This window comes from Mytilus edulis, chromosome 6, assembly GCF_963676685.1.
Source record: "Mytilus edulis chromosome 6, xbMytEdul2.2, whole genome shotgun sequence".
Classification (NCBI taxonomy): domain Eukaryota; kingdom Metazoa; phylum Mollusca; class Bivalvia; order Mytilida; family Mytilidae; genus Mytilus; species Mytilus edulis.
Window position 1 is genome coordinate 77,339,224 of NC_092349.1, and position 21,332 is coordinate 77,360,555.

Below are 21,332 nucleotides of genomic sequence, written 5' to 3' on the forward strand. Positions count from 1 at the left end.
TAATTGAGACTTCACAAAGCACTGTTGGTGTTAGTTTTGTAACGTTAATTTTCATTTTATTGTTCATGCATTGCATAAATAACGTCTTACAGTTTGCATTTCGTGCAGATAAAATAATGTTTAAAATATAGAGCCATTGTGGATTTTTCGTATGATACCATTGTTTTTGTTTTAATTGCTGATCAACTTTTCGAAACTACAAGAAAGAAATAAATTTGTTTACTTTAGCCGGAAATACAATAACAAAGGTAACAACCATTTCGTTACTTCAGCCCTCAGTAGATAATCAACAATTTCTATCGGTCAGATGTTTAATGATTAGAAAATCAATATTTCTAAATGATAAACAAAAATAAATAAATAAATAAAAGAATTATCAAAAAAGTCAACAGATAAAATTTAGAAAGCTTGTTAAGGATCTCCAAAAATCTATTTGAATTCGTGATAACGAAAACAATAAATTGAGCGACATCGTGAAATCATTACATAATAGATATTGGTTCTCATTGGTTGCTTCAAGGTGTGGTAACAATCTTTTTGCTTTAATGACCTGGACCTATTAGATTATATTGAACCTCGGATTTCGTTCTCGGTCAATATAATCTGAAAAAATTCATATATAACGTATTGACCTCGTCAAAAGTCCATAATTGATAAAAACAGGCTCATGATACCACACATGAGAAAACATGCCCAAAGGAGATACATAACATAACATATTCCTCATACTTACACTACTTTACAAATCACAGCTTATTTAAAAGAATGATACATTGACATTGTAACGGTGAGTTTATTGAAACCCTCAAACGCTTTTTAGAAAGCTAAAACTTTTACTCATATGGTCGGACCATATGAGTATAATACTCGCTTAGTTATCAACGGACCGAACCATATGAGTATTTGGACCATATAGTTATATATTTTTTTAAATTACATTATAAAAGTTTCAATTAATAATACAAAAACTTTATCTAAAACAACAATGATGGTTACATGTCAATGTATTATTTTATGATTCAAATACGACGTAAAAATTAAATATTGATGCCATAGTTAGTTTTCATCGCTAATTACATTCTTGCATGTAGGTTTGGGGTGACATTTACTTCCACACGGTATCATAGCTTTTTTGCATTTGAAAGTCTTGGTTGTGCACGATCCTTTTCATTTACACCTTTTGTTTGCGAATGGCTAGCCTTTTTGTAGCTGTGTATAGTGATACCGAGGTTTTGAGCCATTCCGATATGTCTACGTTTTTTTTAAGAAGCTCTAGATCTCAAATATCGTAACATGACTGCAATACATCATATTCACAAGACAACTTTAATAAACTATGTTACTTTCCCCGAGTGCTAATTACCCCGACCATATGAGTATATACTAGGGATGGCAACGAGTACTCGAGTACTCTTGTACTCGCTCGGAAAACAGAGTACTCGGGTACAGTTTTAGTACTAGGATACTCGTTTGCTTTTTATACATCTTGAGATAGTTCTCTTCACATTTCCACTCAATTTTAGATCTGTTGAAATTTCTCCTTCGTAATACTCAATAAAATAAATTAATAACATAACTATGTTTATCCTGAGGACACTATCTGTTATAGTAGTACCAGCAACGTCCTATCCTTTCGAGGGAATATTTTCATGTGCACTCCTTGTAACCAAAAAAATAGAAAGTTTAACAGTCTTTCGTCTGAAATTGTTGACCAGATCATATTTTTAAACGAACACAAAATCAAAGTAACCTGCAGGGAACCCTACACAACTGATTGAGACATTTTTAACGGTGTTTGTACACGGATCAACACTTTCATAGATTAATAATTAACTCATCAAAAGCCGTAAAAACTTACCTTTGTTTGTTAATTAAGACTTCTGATTGGTATGAGATGTATATTTAAATTAATTTAATTACTCTTTTTTTAAAGCTTAACTATAATTGTTTAATTTACAATTTAGAGATATGCAAAAGTATGAGAGCGACATTCAACCACAAAAGTTGAAAATAAACTAACAACGTCATGGCTAAAGAAAAAATAGAAAATCAGACAAACGATACTGCAAAAAAAAACCACAGAAAAAGTAATACTGAGCAACACGAAAAAGCACAAGTAATTTGAAGTCCAATATCATAATTGTTGTTGACAAATTTTAAATAGACAAGTCGTGTTATAAAAAATACCAACTCCTCAGGAACAGATGCTAAATATATTGTCTACTTTGTCGGACTTAAAATGCAAATATTTTTGATTTTTGCTTATAAAATATTTTATTGAAATTTGGTTCATAAACACGTAAACAAACAATAATTGCTATTATGATAGGTTATTTGTAAAAACGACAGTCGTTTATTTATTGTTTCATTGACACAAAAATCAGAGGAGCAAGCTATGTTTGTAGTACGTTTGTATTTTGTCAATGTGTTTATGAAAGGTAATAACAAAAGCACTGCATCCCACCTAAAATCTAACTTAAACTTTTCAATAGACGTTTAAGATTCATCCGAGTACTTGCGAGTACTCGAGTATTATGACCGAGTATCCGAGTATTAAATTTCAGATCTTTTGACATCCCTAGTATATACCCATATGGTCATGATCATACGCGTATTGTCCAAATACTCATATGGTCCGGAACACCGAAACATATGTGTTCCGGACTATATGAGTATGTGGACCATATGAGTATATACTCGTATGATTATTAACGGGCCAGACCATATGAGTATTTTGACCATATAGATATGTTTTTTTCAAATATGCATTACAAACGTTTCAATAATATAATAAACTTTATCTAAAAAAACAATGATGGTTACATGACAATGTATTGATTTTAAGGCTACGCGTTAAAATTAAGTATTGATGCCAAAGTTAATTTTCTTCGCTTATTACATTCTTGCAGCTAGGTTCGTGGTGACATTTACTTCCACACGGTAACATAACTTTTTTCGCATTTGCACGTCATGGTTGTGCACGATCCTTTTCAGTTACACCTTTTGTTTGCAAATGAAAAGATAGCCTTCTTTGCAGATGCTTGCAGGGATGCCGAGGTTTTGGGTTATACCGATGTGTTTACGGTGTTTGTGAAGCTCTAGATTTCAAATATCGTCATATGCCCTTATATTCACAGAACAACTAAAATATGTTCCTTGTCAGTGACTTCTTGATATAGTAACAGTATATTGAGAAATTTTTGGAAGTTATCATTTTAAGTCAACATATTGCTTTTCACTCGTTATAACAAATCGGTAATGGACATTGGTATAAAATGTGTTTATTATAGTTTTGACTAGGTAGTTAAATTAACTATGTGAAACTTCTTATTTTTATTCAGTTAATCTCTTTATTATAATGTGATAATGAAATGACCTATATGATAGTGTATTCTTAAGGTCATACCATATGAAGAGTTTAGAAGTATTTAAAGTAAACTGTAACAGAGTGTTAATTACCCCGACCATACGCGTACGGTCGGACCATATGCGTATGGTTGGACCATATGAGTATATACCCATATGGTCATGACCATACGCGTATGGTCCAAATACTCATATGGTCCAGAACATATGCATAAAGCAATTCGCAAATAAAATATCGACTTGATCAAACGAATGGTGATTCAGGTAAATAGTTAAAATCACACAGTTATTACATATATCATGACGAGTTTCTATACCTACACAACCATATAGATCACAGCATACTTTAATAAAAAAAGGAAATAGTGGAACACTCAAAGGCTTTTTAGAAAGCTAAAACTTGTTATTATATTTTATGTTTGAATGTATAACAGTTCGTAAAAAAATTGCGGATGTCGATTCAAGTAAATATTTATACTTACACAGTGGTAACATATATCATGTCGATGACAAGCTGGCATGAACGTCTTTTTATATAAAAACTTCTTCAATATTGGAACACTACAACCATTGGCTAGTATATCATGTGATTGATAACAACGTTTGTCAACACCAGAACATATCTCAATTACAATTAAAACAACAAATAATTGTTTCATTCTGCAATGGAAGATATTTTTTTTAACTTTTAAAATAAACATAGAGAATACACAAATTACAAGAGAGAGTTTGCTTTGCTTTAAGATCCTTATTGTAAAATTGATTGTAAAACTGCCAATTGCATTTTATTTATCAACGTCCTAGATATACAATAACTTACTACGCATGAAAGCCTGTGTATAGGTCAATGTCAAAACAAGATAGTTATACAATTGTACATGATAAGCATTTCAACTAATAAATGTCGAAAAAAAATTATTGTCCAATTGTAATAACGTTACAAACGTATTCTTTTGTTGTGGTTAGCATAAGTTGTGGTTAAACATATCTTTTAAATTAATACCTGTTACAGCAACCCTAAATTGTCCAGGTAAGCAACTAAGGGGACTCCCGCATTATTGTAGTCTCATTTGTCGGGGAGAAACGCAAATGAGAAAAAAGTCCCATTTCAAATAATAAACATATATCTATATGATTGTTATTTTTTTGGTTGTGGTTCTTCCGTGTAATACTTATTTATCTAAATATTTCCATAACGTCCAATAGTAAATATTTTATGCACTTTAAAAAGTAAAATCACAAAAATACTGAACTCCGAGGAAAATTCAAAACGAAAAGTCCTTAATCAAATGGCAAAATCAAATAATAAAACACATCAAACGAATGGAAAACAACTGTCATACTCCTTATTTGGTAAAGGCATTTTCAAATGTGCAAAATGGTGAATTGAACCTGGTTTAGTTCAACCAAATAAACCGTATACAATAAGAAATGGAATGTGCAAGGGCTGTATAGCCAGTTAAGGTAGTTAAAAACTTCAATTTGTTGGTTGAAAATTGGGCTGACTGTATATATATTCTGGCAGGGACCTAAATGTTTTTTTTTTGGATATTTTAGTTGTAGAAAAAACATTGAGATATTTGAAATAAAAACCGACACCATTGAAGATATGATTTTAAAGTGCCTTCCTTTTTATATATCCAAACAAACATCCATTAATTGAACGTTGATCATTCTTTTTTTTTTTTTTTTTATTGATCTTTTTGGTGTTCAAACTACAGTGCATACATACATTTTTACTATACATAAGTGAATAACATGATATTTTTATGGCATTGTTATACTATTGATATTTTACGAATAAGACATAGTAAAAAATTACTAGTAAATGATGTGAATACTCAGTATATGATACCTCTTAAGGATACTTTGGAATACATTAAATATATATGATCATATCAAAAATAAATTTAATTAGATAACTTCCATAAATCCTCCCCATCTGTCGACAAATGACTCGTATTTGTCTTTAGAAAGATATAAATATTCTAATATCTCCAGCCTTCTTTTCAAAAATTTAAGAAACGCTTGCACTGATATTAACAGTCTGTCTAATTGTGTGTTCTTAGCACAGTTGATGTAATACTTTGCCTGTAGAATACAATAATTTAAAACTATGTTATCAGAATTTAATACACCGAAAATTACACTGTCTTTATTTAAAAATATTTTTACTCCAAATACTAAATACCACCAATTAGAAAATTCTCTCCAAAATCGTTTTATTTCTGTACATTCAAAAAATTTATGCTCTATAGTTTCTATTCCTTTACAACTGGCACATTCATTGGTTAATGAAAGTTTATATTTTTCAAGAAGATAATTATGTGAGACTATTCTGTGTAACAATTTATATTGGAAAGCTTGTAGTTTGCTTTCTATAGTACATTTAAAAGCTAGTGAATAAATATTTTTCCACTTTTCGTCACTAATTTCTATATTAAAACTTTCTTCCCACCTTTTTTGTGAAATAGGCGAAACACTTCCCCGATCGATAAAAAGTGAATATACATCTTTAGCGAATAATTTACTGATAGGCATTTTTTATTCTCATGCTCAAAAACGAAACCAAATGAGTTGCTGTTAGGCGACATGTGTTGTTGTAATAACAAATCTTTCCAGTCACGTGGTATAGCAAGTTTAATAGATAGAATGTCTACAAAAGTAACATTCAGGTTATATTTTTTATTAATAGCATCATGAGACAAAAATTCGCCTTTATCATCTACAATATCATTGATGAACCGTATGCCTTTCATGTACCAAGATCTGTAAAAAATACTCGTTCTGTCAACTTTGATAAACGGATTGAACCAAATAAATTCTTTTCTAACATGAAATGTATTTAACGGGATGAATATACCCTTGAAACGTTTCCAGGCAGATAACACTTCTATATAAAAAAGAGGTGCTTTTAAATTTAAAAACTCAAATTCACATCTGCTCATAAATAAATCCTCTAAATCAAAAAGGGAGAAAAATGCTTTGGAAACATGTTTCCATTTGGAGTCATGTTCTGACAAAAATCTTTTTACCCACATAATACGAAATGATAACAGTTGTACTTCAAAATTTGGGGCTTTTAGTCCCCCCTCGCTAGGAGACTTTTAAATGACTTCCGATTTAACTTTCGGAGTACCACCATTCCATAAAAAACTATTAATGTCACGTTGTATTTTAATTACATAAGCTCTTGGTACATGTGTAGATGAAATGACATAAATAAGCTTCGATATTGCAAGTGATTTAAGTATTACTATTTTACCGATCAAGGAAAGGTTTCTGATCCTCCACATTTTAATTATTAATTCCATTTTGTCTATGCATGTATCTAAATTAGAACAAACCATTTCTTCAAAAGCGTTAAATTTTAAACCTAAAGTTTTAAAACCATCTGTCCATTTAATAGGAAGGGAACCTTCTTTGTTAAATTTATTTCTTCCAATCCATGTTGCTTCGGTATTAGAAAAATTGACTTTTAACCCTGAACACTTCTCAAAATCATTAAACGAATCTAATAAAACTTGCGCAGAAAATACATCTTTCAAAAAACAAGTGGTATCATCCGCCAACTGTGAAATTTTTATTTCAGTATCCCCAATTTTAATACCAGATATCTGATTGTTTTTACGAATACTTATTGCCAGCAGTTCAACGGCCAAAATAAATAAAAAAGGAGACAAAGGACACCCTTGTCGAACACCTCTCTCAATTTTGAATGGACTAGAACTAAATCCATTATTTACTAAAAGACTAGATATATTTGAGTATAAAGTTGACACCCATTTCCGGAACTTGCTACCAAAATTAAAACAAACCAATGCTTTTTGAATAAATTTCCATTCTAGCGTATCAAACGCCTTTTCGAAATCGACTAGTAATATAAGCCCTGGATAATTCTTTAAAGCAGTAAACAATATAATATCAGCAATGAGTCGTAGATTTTCACCAATGTATCTACCAGCCACATATCCCGTCTGGTCCGGATCTATAAGTTTCGGAAGAAATAATTTCATTCTTTCCGCAATAACTTTGGCTAATAATTTGTAATCAAAATTCAAGAGAGAAAGAGGACGCCAGTTCGACAAGAGTGTTCTATCTTTATCTTTCTTTGGAATAAGAGTCAGTATACCCCGTCTTTGGTCTATTGAGAGGGTTCCGGTCTCGAAGGAATATTCATAGCTTTCTAAAACATATTTTTTTATATCAATCCAGAAAAATTTGTAAAACTCAGCAGTAAGCCCGTCTGTACCAGGGCTTTTATTATTTTTAAATGTTTTTAAAACTTTAACGCACTCAGATTCTGAAATATCTGCATCGCATATATCCTTTTCCAGACCTGTAAGCTTAGGAATAAAATTTAAATCGAAAAAGTTAGAATCACCTGAATATTTATCAGGGTCTTCTTTTGATGAGTACAGCTTTTCGTAGAAATTTCTCTCTTCGTATAGAATTTTTTCTTGTGACAAAATTTCAATGTCGTTTACAACTAATTTGTTAATACATTTATTTTTATAATTGCGTTTTTCTAATGATAAGAAATATTTTGAATTTCTTTCATTGCCTTCGCAGTGCTCGGCGTGTGATCGTATAATAGCCCCCCTTGTTTGATTGTTTACTATTTGCTCTAAATCGTCTTTAACAATATCTAATTCAATCAAAAGTGTATTTATATCTTTATCTAAATATGAACGAGAGAGATTTTTATGAATTTCGTCTTGTCGTTTTTTTAAATTGGACTCTCTTTCCCGCAATTTCATGTTTTTATATTTGGAATATTTGACGGTTGCGCCTCTTATTTCACTTTTCATGGTATCCCATTTCAAATTTTTATTTTCTAAGTTGTGATATTTTTTATCACAATCTGATAAAGTATTTTTGACTATATCTACATAATCCTTGTCTGTCAATAAACCCGAGTTGAATTTCCAGAAACCGGGACCTCTCTCACTAAAGTTTTCGCCGGACAGTGTCAATTTGATAAGACTATGATCAGATTTTATAGACGGGACAATGGATGTTTTGGTAACACTGCTTGACAAAAAATTCGATATCAACCAAAAATCTAAGCGACATTGTATAAGCGGGGTTCTTTGACGCCAAGTATATAATCTAAAATCAACATTTTTTGTCCTCCAAATATCACATAACTAAAATTCTTCTATAAACTCTTCTAATTTACTCGTATATTTGACCGGTGTGTTATATTTTGAACCACCCATTTTGTCTAAAGATGGATTCAGTATCGTATTAAAATCTCCACCCAAAACAAGATTTTGATCTAACTTTTCATTTAATAAAATCTTTAATTTTTCAATATATTCAATTTGATCATTTTCAAAATTTTTGGTCGGCGCATAATAATTTACAAAAACAAAATCTGTGTTATCAATTTCAACAGTTAGAATCAGATACCTTCCGTTTTCATCTGCAATTTTTTCCTTTAATATATAATCTGTTGAGCTGTTAAACAAAATAGCAACACCTTTAGAGTTCGTTTCCCCGTGCGAAAAATAAATATCTCCACCCCATTCCCTTTTCCATATAGTTTCATATGATTCAATACTGTGTGTTTCTTGCAAAAAAATGATGTCGCTTTGAAATTTTTTCAACCAAAGAAACATGGATTTGCGTTTAAAATCGTTTCCAAAGCCATTTACATTAAGAGAAGTTAAATTGATACAATAATTAGCCATTATCTAGTTTTGGCTTTACAGTCTTATTAATTTCATATGTGATACACTTAACGTAGTTGAACATTATATAACTAAGTAGAAAAAAAATCCAGAAAAACATATCAAATATACAATACAATACAAAAAGAGAGAATGAGAATGAGAATTCTCTCTGTTCGGTCATTCTGGAGAAGTCTCTTTTACCTTATATATATTCATATATTAAGTGACTCCAAGCAAGAAATCTAGTTTTAATTATTTTCTGTAGTGTGTGTGAAGTATAGAAATAAGGAAATATTTAACTAACGAGACAACTATCCACCAGAGTCGTTATGTAGTAGAAACAAGCAACTAGAGGTCTATTTTGTGAGATATGATCTTAGGCATTTTGAAGATGTGATATGATTGCCAATGAGACAACTATCCACAGAAGACCAAAATGACACAGACATTAACAACTATAGGTCACCATATTTAGTCTTGAATGTAAATGCTAAAGGTGGTTGCCGAGAAATGTGCGCACGAAAATCATACGTCATTTTATTTTACCCGTTGCGTATAAATATAAATATGGCATTTCCAACATGTATATTCGTTTAAGACTCATAAAACAAGGTTAAAGCAAAGCACATTATTGTTGGTACAGTGAACAATAATATGAGGGTTTTAGTGAAACATTTTACAAACAAAGAATACAAAAATGCCAGTCAGAACAGTGCAAGTCAAAAAACGTGACCACATTCAAATCGAACTAACTTTATTGCATATTAACCAATATTAAAGGATTTGTTTGTGCTTATAAAACACATATGCAAACCAAAGTGCAATTAGAAAATATATTGGTTACTTATTTTTACCCCACCCCCCCCTATGATGATTACTTCTTGTATATGTCATATTCATATAACAATTGTGTGATAAAAAATAAATGCACTGAGTATGCCTATAATGGGTCCACTATTGGAAATACAAATTATCTTGTCTATCTTATCTTATAACATATATCGTCTTCAACTCTAATTGAATAAAGTTGTATTTCTTGTATCATAAAACTTACCTAACTGTTATGTTAAAGGTGTTAATCATGAACAAGTTTTTCCTGTGATTAGTTCAATTCTATACTATGTGAACAATGCGACATTTCTTTACAAAACGTTCTTCCTAGTGGACTTTTAATCTCATCAGATTGATATACTTTGTTTCCAATAAAAAAAAAACCGGCATTTTACTAATCATGCTAATTATAGAAATGTCACATCGATCAACAAGTATGCTAATTCCTATATAAAAGTCAACATTGCTTTTTAATTGAAATTCAATAGTGCTATTTTACATGTGTTGCATTTCTATAAATGTAAATGACTTATAACAAACAATAAGCTTCTTACCGCAGCTAATTGACAAAACTAAATACGTGCTCATTTTAGATGATTTAACACTGCACATATTAACCTTTCACAACATTTGATTTTTTTTATATAACTGTTGATACTAGCTATTAAAAACATTATGTTGTAACACAAACGTCAGTGTCAGCAGAACAAAAAGTTATCGGGTCACTCAATACGAAATAAAAAAGACAGAAGACACGGTAGGTGTAGTGTCTGGCTAGGATCGTGTTTTTTTCCAGTGATTTAATCGGGTTTTTTTTCGAGTATCACCACTTTTTTTTCGAGTGAATATGATCCAAGGTGTAATCAAACTGAATTCATTTCTGACAAGACGTGATATAGAAGACTGAGTTTAATATACAAGTTGTGTTAGTATTTGAGATAAAAGGGACATTTTTTTTTTTTTTTAAAAAGTTGAATTTAGCCTTGCAATGCTTTTATTCCAAAAATCCGAATAAAGCCATGTTTATACAAATACCAGTGCAAATGTCGTTGGAAATGCATACATGGAATCTATATATCCATAGATATATAGACACTTTACAAAAAATCTTGGTATTGCATTGAAAACGTTGTTTTGAGACTAATTGTTTTTACATGTGTTCGAGTTTTTTCAAAAGCGGTCCGGGCTTTTTCGAGTGCGTTCGTGTTTTATCGAGTGCTTATATCAATTTCCTATAGTTTAAAATGTATATGTCAGTGTACATGTATTTACGTTTAGAAACAATAAAAAGGGTTCAAATTATGTCTTTTTTAAGGCACGAAACCTTTGCATTCATCAGTTTGATAATGGTGTAGTACATGTATCACTTACACTTTATAAACAATTATCGTGGATTTGGATGAATATAGTAAGAAAATATAATGTAAGCATATACATTTTGGATTGATACGTACGTACATTACGTGCATTAAGGTGATTAACTATTTATTTCATTGTTAACTATATATGAAATTTAATTGTAATTTTATTGTTAATGGGAATAAAAGCTGGTCGGATTAAATGTGTGTGTGTGTATGGGCTTTTTGTTTGTTATTAACATGTTTTGTTTGTTTGGGCAGGGAGTGGGCCTTTAGTAGAATGTCTTTTATTACATAAAATTGAGAATGGAAATTGGGAATGTGTCAAAGAGACAACAACCCGACCATAGAACAGACAACAGCAGAAGGTCACCAGCATTTTTCTGATTCTTTTCTGCTGTCCAGAAGTCTTCTTGCTCCGTTTTATAATAAACAGCTGCGCCATTGGCACTTGATACACTCGTCGCGTTTTCAAAGAATGAAGTTCATTCTCTTATGGTTGTGGCTTACTATCGATTTCTTGCATGAATAGACATTTCTCGTATCACAGTGACACAGCACGGAGTTCAATACAAAAAAAATATACGAAAGTCTGCGATCATTTGATTTGCTTATCCAGCATCATAAGACGATATTACGGCATTTCCATTGGCTATTCGTTTTAGTTTAAAGGTTACGACGGTGTATATTTCGTTTGAAGAATACTAGGCAAACGATTTGGAGAATTTTTAAGTTTAGAACACAATGACAGTGTTGACAATAAGACAAATACATGTAGGTTTAACAACTTGTGACAATGGGATATCGCTTGATATCAACTCTCGTTAACTTATTTAATTCCAATAGTTATAATAAACTCGACGATGGCTCGTCTATTATTATATTGCAATTAAATATCAAGCGATAAACATTCTCACTGGTTATTAAACCTATTAATAATTTCTCAAACTCATCTATAATACTAAAATTACGAGGTCCAATTTGCCAGCCGTCATCACGTAAAAACGATGAATCAAAGAATTCAACTTTATATATAACTAATATAGTACAATGCTGTTGATTAAAAATTACACCACTCCAGACCCTTTCGTTTTCCACATAATTAATATTGCCAATAATTAAGAAGTTCCGGATTCGACCCGATACCAATACCAATAGTATATTCACCTGTTACCTATTACCGTATCTGTACGTTCCGCATCTGACAGGCGCACCACCAAACGCTGTATTTAGGATTTTGCTATATACACGGGTCGTAATCACAGGGTTGACGCTACTAAATTCAATCATTGTCACATTGTTCCCGATTGTAGTATTTTATTCAGTATGACTTTCTAAGATGACAATACGAATAATAAAAATCTGGACTTAAAATAAGGCGTATAGGTACAGCATGTACAGTTTTCAATTTGTTAGCCGGAATGACGTTAAACAGCGAATCAAAGAATTCAACTTTATTTATAACTCATAAAGGACAATGCTGTTGATTAAAAAATACTCCTTTCCAGGGACTTTTGTTTTCCAAATAAAATTAATAATACCAATAATTGATAAGTTCCAGTTCGACGGGATCAAACAGAAAAATGTTGAAAGCAGAGAAAACTGGCATCTTCATGATAATCGGCATTACTTTATCAGATGACAATACCAATACTAAAATAAGGCTTACACATAGTTATATTCTTTAATTCAGTCACAGACCCGCGATATCACGGATGTGTTCTAGTATCAATTAAATTCCTGAAAAAATAAAGGGAGGTTACCGTTAATCATAATTAATCAGTCACCAAAGTTTCACGAAAACTCCTCAAAGCACTGTAAAATCACCACTTTTAGCTCACTTTGCTCAAAAGGGCCAAGTAAGCTTTTCTCATTACTTTTGATCCGTCGTTGTCCGTCATCGTCGTCCGCTAACTTTTACAAATATCTTCTCTTTCAAAACTACTACACCAAATTCATTATAGATAGAGATAACTGTAAACAGCAAGAATGTTCCGAAAAATAAGATCTACAAACAAGTCACCATTACCAAAACAGAGATAATGTTGTCATGAATTATATGCTTGTCTTTAATGTTGAAGAGTGTCTTTGTTAAGTAAATGAGAAACACATTCTCTTTAGAGCCTCTATTTTGATTTATAAATTCTTATAACTCGAAAATGTAAAATCTATAAAATTCGAAAAGGGATGATACCTCAATAGATATAAACAATTTACCAAAGTTTCATGTAAATTGGTTACAGCGGTTTTTTTTAGTTATTGTTCGACATGCTGACGACGGACAAAGATATGCCATAATACGTTCAGTAAAAAAATTACTCCGAGGTTCACCACGACAATTTTAATTAACTGACACAAAAAAGTACTATGAAATAAAGTTGAAAACATTATGAGTCCCCAGCACTATATGTTAAAGACCTTTTTATAAAGGATCAACTAATTACTGGAAAGTTGTGGTAGAACGTTTTCCAAACAGAAATTTTACATTAAATTGAAGAGGGTTAACTTTGATCAACGTAGTAATATGTTTTTGTGATTTATTGCGAATATATGACATTTTCACTCAATAAAATACAGTTAACTAGACAAGTCATTTTTATAATTCCTGAATATCTTTTTTCGTTAAAAGAAAAACCCGGACCATTTGTTTAAAAACCCGGACGGTTTCACAGTTGCTCTTGAAAAAAACTCGATTATATCAAACCTGAATTTTTTGCTCAAAACATATATAGTTAAATTCAATCTTCAAGATCCCAAAGTATTTAGATCTAAAAACAACTGACTATTTGTCTTTACATAAAGAGCCTTTATATAAGACTTTTATTGTACATCTGCATTGACCTGTTAATGACCATTATACCACATCATCTTTTTTATATATATAAATAGGAGTACACAATCCAATGATGATAACAAAGCCGTTTTCTACATTCTACAATAAAAAAGTTTGTTCATTTCTATATTGTTTGATTACCACTGGATCTATCATTCATTAGCTGCTTAATGATTGTTTTATCTACTGAATAATAATAAACGCAAAAAGAACAAATAATATAAAAGTACAAACCAACATGTAAATCAAAGTATCACAACGCACAACTCCCATGAATTCACGACAGTACAACAGGACACCATACATGATAAACTACGCGTCACGTGAATGGATCAACAGCGTATTTTTTGTGAAATTTATATTACCACAAAAAAAGTCATGTAAATTTAGAATAAAATAAGATTTTTCTTATTTATAGACAAGTACAAGAATATGAAATTGAGATTGTGTTTGTTGACATAAAACCATTAGAGACCTTGATTTACATTGTTATTTGTAAGGATTGTTGTGAAGTTGAGGTATCAAGAATTGAGACTGGAAATTGTCGTCATCCTTTTTAATTTTGATTCCAAATCAAGACAGGTTGGATTTGTGAATTTATGAAATGTCTCTGTCATGTATGATGTTAATGTATATGTAATATGTTGTGATGTTAATTCCAAATTCTTGAGTAAGACATTCCAAGCAATCTTTTGCAGCTAAAACAGTACTGTTGTTTAAGGATTTATTTACTGGGAAAACTAATTATTGAGAAGAAAGTGTTCCATTCCCTTGTGGTTAGAAACCAGTCGCCTAAATCTAATATCAAGAACTTCAAATTTCCTTACATTTACTAGACGTTTGATTTGGAATTTCTCCTCTGTTTTTACTGCTTGACTTGACAGAATATTGAGTAGTTGCTGTGATGGAGGAGTAGAAATGTCAAGATATCTTGTTAGCATATCTGTCAGAGTACATGGTGGATATTGATCCAGTCATTCCACGAATCATGGTTTCCTTTAAAAGAATTAAAGACACTGGTATTAATTATTGCATATCAAAATTTCGTTTAACATATTTAATTCTAACATAACCAACAGGACGGGTCCAATATGTGGACCAGAATTTGTTTATACGCTTCGAGAGCACTTAAGATCACCCCCCGTTTTTTAGCAGGGTTCGTATTGCTCAGTCTCTATATTTTTTTTAATATTGTAATTTGTGTGCTATTGTCTGTTAATTTTTTTCATTGTTAGCCATAACATTGTCAGTTTATTTTCAACTTATGAATGTGAATGTCCCTCTGATATCTTCGGTCTTTCTCTTTTTCATTACATTCAAATTGCATAATGTACACAAGTTGATCTTTACTTTTAAACAGGCGACTGCTTCTACAATATCTAAAAAATATACGTCAGCATGATTTAATGTATCCTCTTCACTGTCTACAAACGCAGTTTTTCTTTTATTCGTTTTTTCTTAGGTTTGTTTTACATTGATTTGCATGCTTTCAATGAATATTAGGTTTTAATACCATTAAAATGCTGTTCGATCTAGTCTAACTCAATACGATAAGGCTTTGATGTGGATTTTTTTTCGGGGTATCTAAATCGTGGATTTCGTTGCTATTGGTTAATTGTGAATTTGATATTCAACGAAGTTCATATTATAGTGTGGCTTACATGCAGACTTTGACAAAACCATTTAATCAAATATTCACGATAATACTTATTTTTATCCATGAAAATGGGTACCATTAAAAAGAATCTGAAATACTATATTTATATCATAAAGAAATAATGGAAAATTCACAACAAGAGTTTTGTTAATGTGTACGAACCATTTCTGTCGAGCCTGGCATCACCGGATGTATTGCGTTGCAATTGTAAAACTTGGTCTACAATTGGGGCATCAACCAATCGGTCAATTATGCCGCTGACAAGCGCTGGAGCATTGTTTGGAAACAACAATAGGTGATCACCGGGACTATACGTCATGCTATCCATGTTGGCACTTCCATCTATCTTAGCAAGAGTTGTCTGTTTATTCACAACAAAAAGAAGGTTTAGTATTATGCTACATGCGGTTTGTGAACCATTTTTAGTTTTATGAAATAAGTTATATTTATATAAATATTCCAACTAGTAAGTGTAGGTGTCTGCATTGTTTTATTTTAGTTTTAGTTATTTTATTGTACTGAAGCAGTTTACGACATGGTATATATGTTGAAACAAAACTAATCATGTTATAAACTTTTTTAATCTGTTTGTAACACACTTTTATACTGTGTTTGAATATTATGACAAAAAAGTATTTGTTTGTTTGTTTGTTTATTTGTTTATATTCAAATGAGCAAAAGTCACTGATTTCTGGTTAAGCCAAATTGATATCATGTCATGTTAGTACTATTTCATGCATGCTTCGGCTACTTGTACAATATTTGTTCGACTCATGCATATATAAAACATGAAGGGTTTAACTCCTGCCTAAAAAATACAGACAACGCTTATATTTAAATTACTTGTTGAATCTTAAGTGTGTCACGTTCAGATTATTTTATAAAGCATTACATGCCTAAGTTAAAAATAATTATTCAAATATCCTGGACGCCTTTTATATGTTTTATATGATTTCACTCAAACATTTTGATTTCTTAACATAGGTAAAATTTCACTTTTATTGTTATATCAACTGAACATCACTAAATAAAATTTTAGAACCATGCGTAAATAAAATGAGAATTTGTAGTGTTTTAGTAATTACCAGGAATGTCTTTTCTCTAAGTGAATCCTTTCTGTCAGTCGACATTTGAACACACTCTTCTTGTGTACTTTAAAATACACTTCATAAGAAAGGAAAGATTCATGTCAAAAACATAAACAAAAAAAGTACCACAAAGTTTTCACCACTGCATCAAGCTTATTACAACATTTCTCAACTCGATATTGTTTAATATTAAATATTTACAATTTTACTGCTGAGAGTTGAGAAATGTCATGGTATACAAGATATAGTTGCGGAACCTGATCTTCTGATGATTTTGAACAATATCTAATCAAAGTTTATTTTTATTTTTCAAAGATATGTAGAAGTTTTGCTCTTTACATATGACACCATCAGAATTATTCGCCTTTTTTCAAGACGTTACAATAGGATCATTACAAAAATTCTAAAAATTGTACTTACATCATGATAAAATTTTGACGAATCATGTGTAGAGAAGAAAGTTTTCTCTTAAGATGATACAGATTTTTTTCCCACCGAACAAGAAATATAAAAAAATAGCATGAAAATATAGAGAAAAACATTATCACCGATACTCTGCGGACTAAGAATATATCTTAATTGATTCTTAATTAAATTAAAATTTTCATCGTTGTTGAAGAAAAGGGCACGAAAGATGCCAGAGGGACAGACAGTCAAACTCATAGATTAAAATAAATTGACAACGCAATCGCTAAAAAATAAAAACATGTTTTGGATGAAAATTGTTAGGATAATTATTTGCGTAATTCTTGATTCAATCTCGAAACTTGGATAAAAAAATTAAATTAATAGCGCAATACGACAACAAAACAGCAGACAATGAAATCGCAATCAGAAATAAATGAAGGTAGTTGTGCTGTTTTACAAAATCAGGGCATTAGTTGTATACATATTAGATTACCTCAATAAAACATCGTGATGTAAGAATAAGATATGGTGTGATTGCCAATGAGAGAGAACTATCCACCATTTAATAGTATCACCTGCATTAAACAATTCAAATAAGAAGATGCACAGCCTGATTACAAACACAACAATTTACGAAAAACAAATATGACAGACATGAACAAAAAGACAACAACTGAACTGCAGGCTATTGACTTAGGAGAGGCACATACATAATGTAGTGGGGTTTTACATGATTAATATTTTCAGCGATCAACCCTCCCCTAATTAATGACATCGGTGTTACAAACAAACTTTAAAAATCAACTGAAAAGGGATTATCTCATCAGATCGATACAAAGCAAAAAAAACATCTCACATCTTTAATAAATGTATAAGTAAATCCCTTTCAAGAGAATCCATAATCATCCGAAAAATATACATGCCTTCACCAAGAGAAAGACGGTTTTCTATAGGTACTTCTATTACGCGGAATGTTTCCGGTCGCCAGATCGTATCTGACTTTTCGAGTACTTAGGATGCATCATTTTGTTACCAACATTGAAGAAACCACAAGCCACCTATGGTAATGAAAACAGTATAATCTATTATACTTTATAACACAATATGAAATGAATATTACTTTCATAGGTTAATGACAAATATGTTAACAAAATTATTCATAATATATAAACATATCTACTTTTGTTTTAACCTAAAGTAAAAAGAACTAAACGAGAGAGATATGGCGCTAGCAATCACGGAACCAGAGGTATTTAAGTTATGATTACATTTAATAATATGTTCATCATATAAACAATTTTTAAAATGCTGTACGACACACGCTCGTTTCGTCTGTACAAAATCGATAAGTGATATTCGAATCGAAGAAGATATCAGGTACAGTACAAAGGTCAAGAACAATATGGACTTGAAATTATGAATGGGTTTCTAACTATATATAAGGTAATCTATTCGTCAGTCAAAAATCCGTAATAACTCTTTTAAAGTTTAAAGTTTTAACTTCTAATTTTTTTCTTAATTTCTCGAATTCTCTTGATTGTGTACTAAATTTACTAACATTAAAAAATATTACTAAGTAATTCCAACGTATCAAAGTTATTTAAAAAAAAATATAATACTATATTTGTTATGAATTCGTGGTATTGTTTGTGATATCCTTTTTGTTCTTACATAATCTAAACATACTGTCTTTCTAAAGCTTTAACAAATATTAAAATAAGAATATACTCAATTGTTTTAAAGGATGTTGTCTCAAAATATTTGTTTTGGCATACGTTTATTTTCCCCGTTATTTTCATATGAGAACTTATCGGTAAATGTAAATGTCATTTGTGAAATTTCTATATTTCACCATTGGTTCCATCAGCATTTATTTCAATCGTTTCAATTATGGTGCCCATGTTTTTATTTGGATTCTTTTATACGCTTTGTATTATTGTTTATCTTTTCCATCATAGTTATGAAATAATAAGTTATCTAATTGTTTGATGTGTTTGAGCTTTTGATTTCACCATATGATTAAGGACTTTCTGTGTTCACTTTTCCCCTGAGTTCCGTTTTTTTTCTTAAAATTACTCAAACAATTAAATTGTATTTGTTATCTATGAAACATTTTACTTTTGTTTAAATTTCACACAAGTACAAGAAAAAAAATTGATAGTGATTCTGCACTACTCAGTAACTTTAAAGTTGGCTTGCAACATATTATTTCACAATAACATATCTGATATTATAAACTATTAACTATTTCAAAGGTTACTTAAAACATCTTAAATGTATTTGACTAACACAGAACTTGAATGCGTTTGTTCCTTTTTCAATACTTACCTGGTAAACTCTTTTGGCCCAAGTTTTGAATGCTTCTTCTTGACCGCATAACTCATCTCCTTCTCCAATACTATAAATCCTTGTAGCTCCTAAGCTTTCCATTGTTTTGTCAATCAGTTGACTGAATGCACAAAAATTTGGGTAAGCACTAGACCCAAGTCCGAAGACTGAGAATTTCAAATAATTTAGAGGACTATTTTTGTGGCCGTTTGTGTGCCTCTGATTGCCACTGTAAGAAAAAAAATAAGAGTTTCAGTCATGTTACAAATTGTACTAGTGCAAACAATGATCATGCGATCTTAATTTTGCATCTACAATCAAAGCTAAAACTGGCGTCATTGATTAAAAAACACATTCACGATTTACAGCCTCGTGTAAAGACAGGACAGGTAAATATATATATATATGATTTATATACAAGTGTTCAAGGAAAATATAGTTTCATACGAGTCTTAATTTTCGAAAGTAGAACTATGTCAGGTTCCAGAGTATTTAAAGCTAAACCGACCTACAAAGATTCATTATTTAAATCTTGTCGTTCTTGAAGGACTCGTTATCTTAGTTTCACTTTATTTAAAAAAAAACTATTACTTGGAAACTTACTCCGAAAATGTATCATTAAAATTATACAAATACAGAAAATCCCCTGCTTATATGCGGATGATGTCACTATTGGTATCAATCCAGCTATAGGTCAAACGTTTGGTATAAAGTGCTAAGAAAAGACATTTTGACTCTGCAGTTCAAATATATCTTTAAGTGGTATACAGGGTTCCTTAACACCAGATTTGAATATACAGTTCACTGTATGTTCATAAATCGCGTACGTTAATCTTTGACAGAATTATTTAGCTAATAATCTAAGACTACTAAAATGAAGACCATTTATCTTTTATCTAAATTGAAAATAATTGAATCAATTTATCAAAACACAAAAAAGTTACACAATGAACATGAATTATATGAATAACTTACCTTTTCTGCAATGGTAATCCTTTTGCTGTCGTTAATGCTCTTGCAAGATTCTAAAAGTTGAATGTCTGGAAGTACCTATCAGCCACGTTTGCCTATTCTCCAGGACCCAACACATCGTCTTTCTGCAGTACAGAATAGGACAAACTCTATAATATTCCGTGGCTCATATGAAGGGTGGGTGCTTCATCAGGGGTCCTGACCCAATCCTTCATATTGTACTAAGCTTTGACTACCGATCTAGTCAGTATTTCTTTTAAGTTCTGATGTCTACTATACGCCACCATTGCTGGTTTTGGAAATAGCTCCCTACATTTCGCATTGCGAACTAGTTTTTTATAATGTTTTCGTAAAGCTTTATTTATATTTCCTAACGAGAAGTGATATTTAGTTACAAATACTAGTGGTATCTGCTTGTCAGATTCTTGTTTAAAGCGGAGTATCTCTGGTCGTTCGAAGAAGACTGTTGGGTTATGCATAGACGTCCTATCTAAATATTGAAATGTATTAGTAGGTTTGGTGTAGCTCTTAATATCAAGGATACCGGTGTTCCTGAACCTCAACCCTTTATGTACGATTGTATCGAGAAAGATAATTTCCTCGTTTCAAATTTCAAACGTAAACTTTAATAAAGGGTGATGATCATTTGCTATTTTAAAAAACTCCTCAACTTCTTCTCGTGATGAATGGGCTATTATAAACGCATCATCTCTATACCTTCCGTAAAATAAGATCTTATTTTTATACTTATATTTTTTCAATAATTTCATTGACACAAATCACCCTTTATTAACCGTTGCTAAGTAGTTGCTA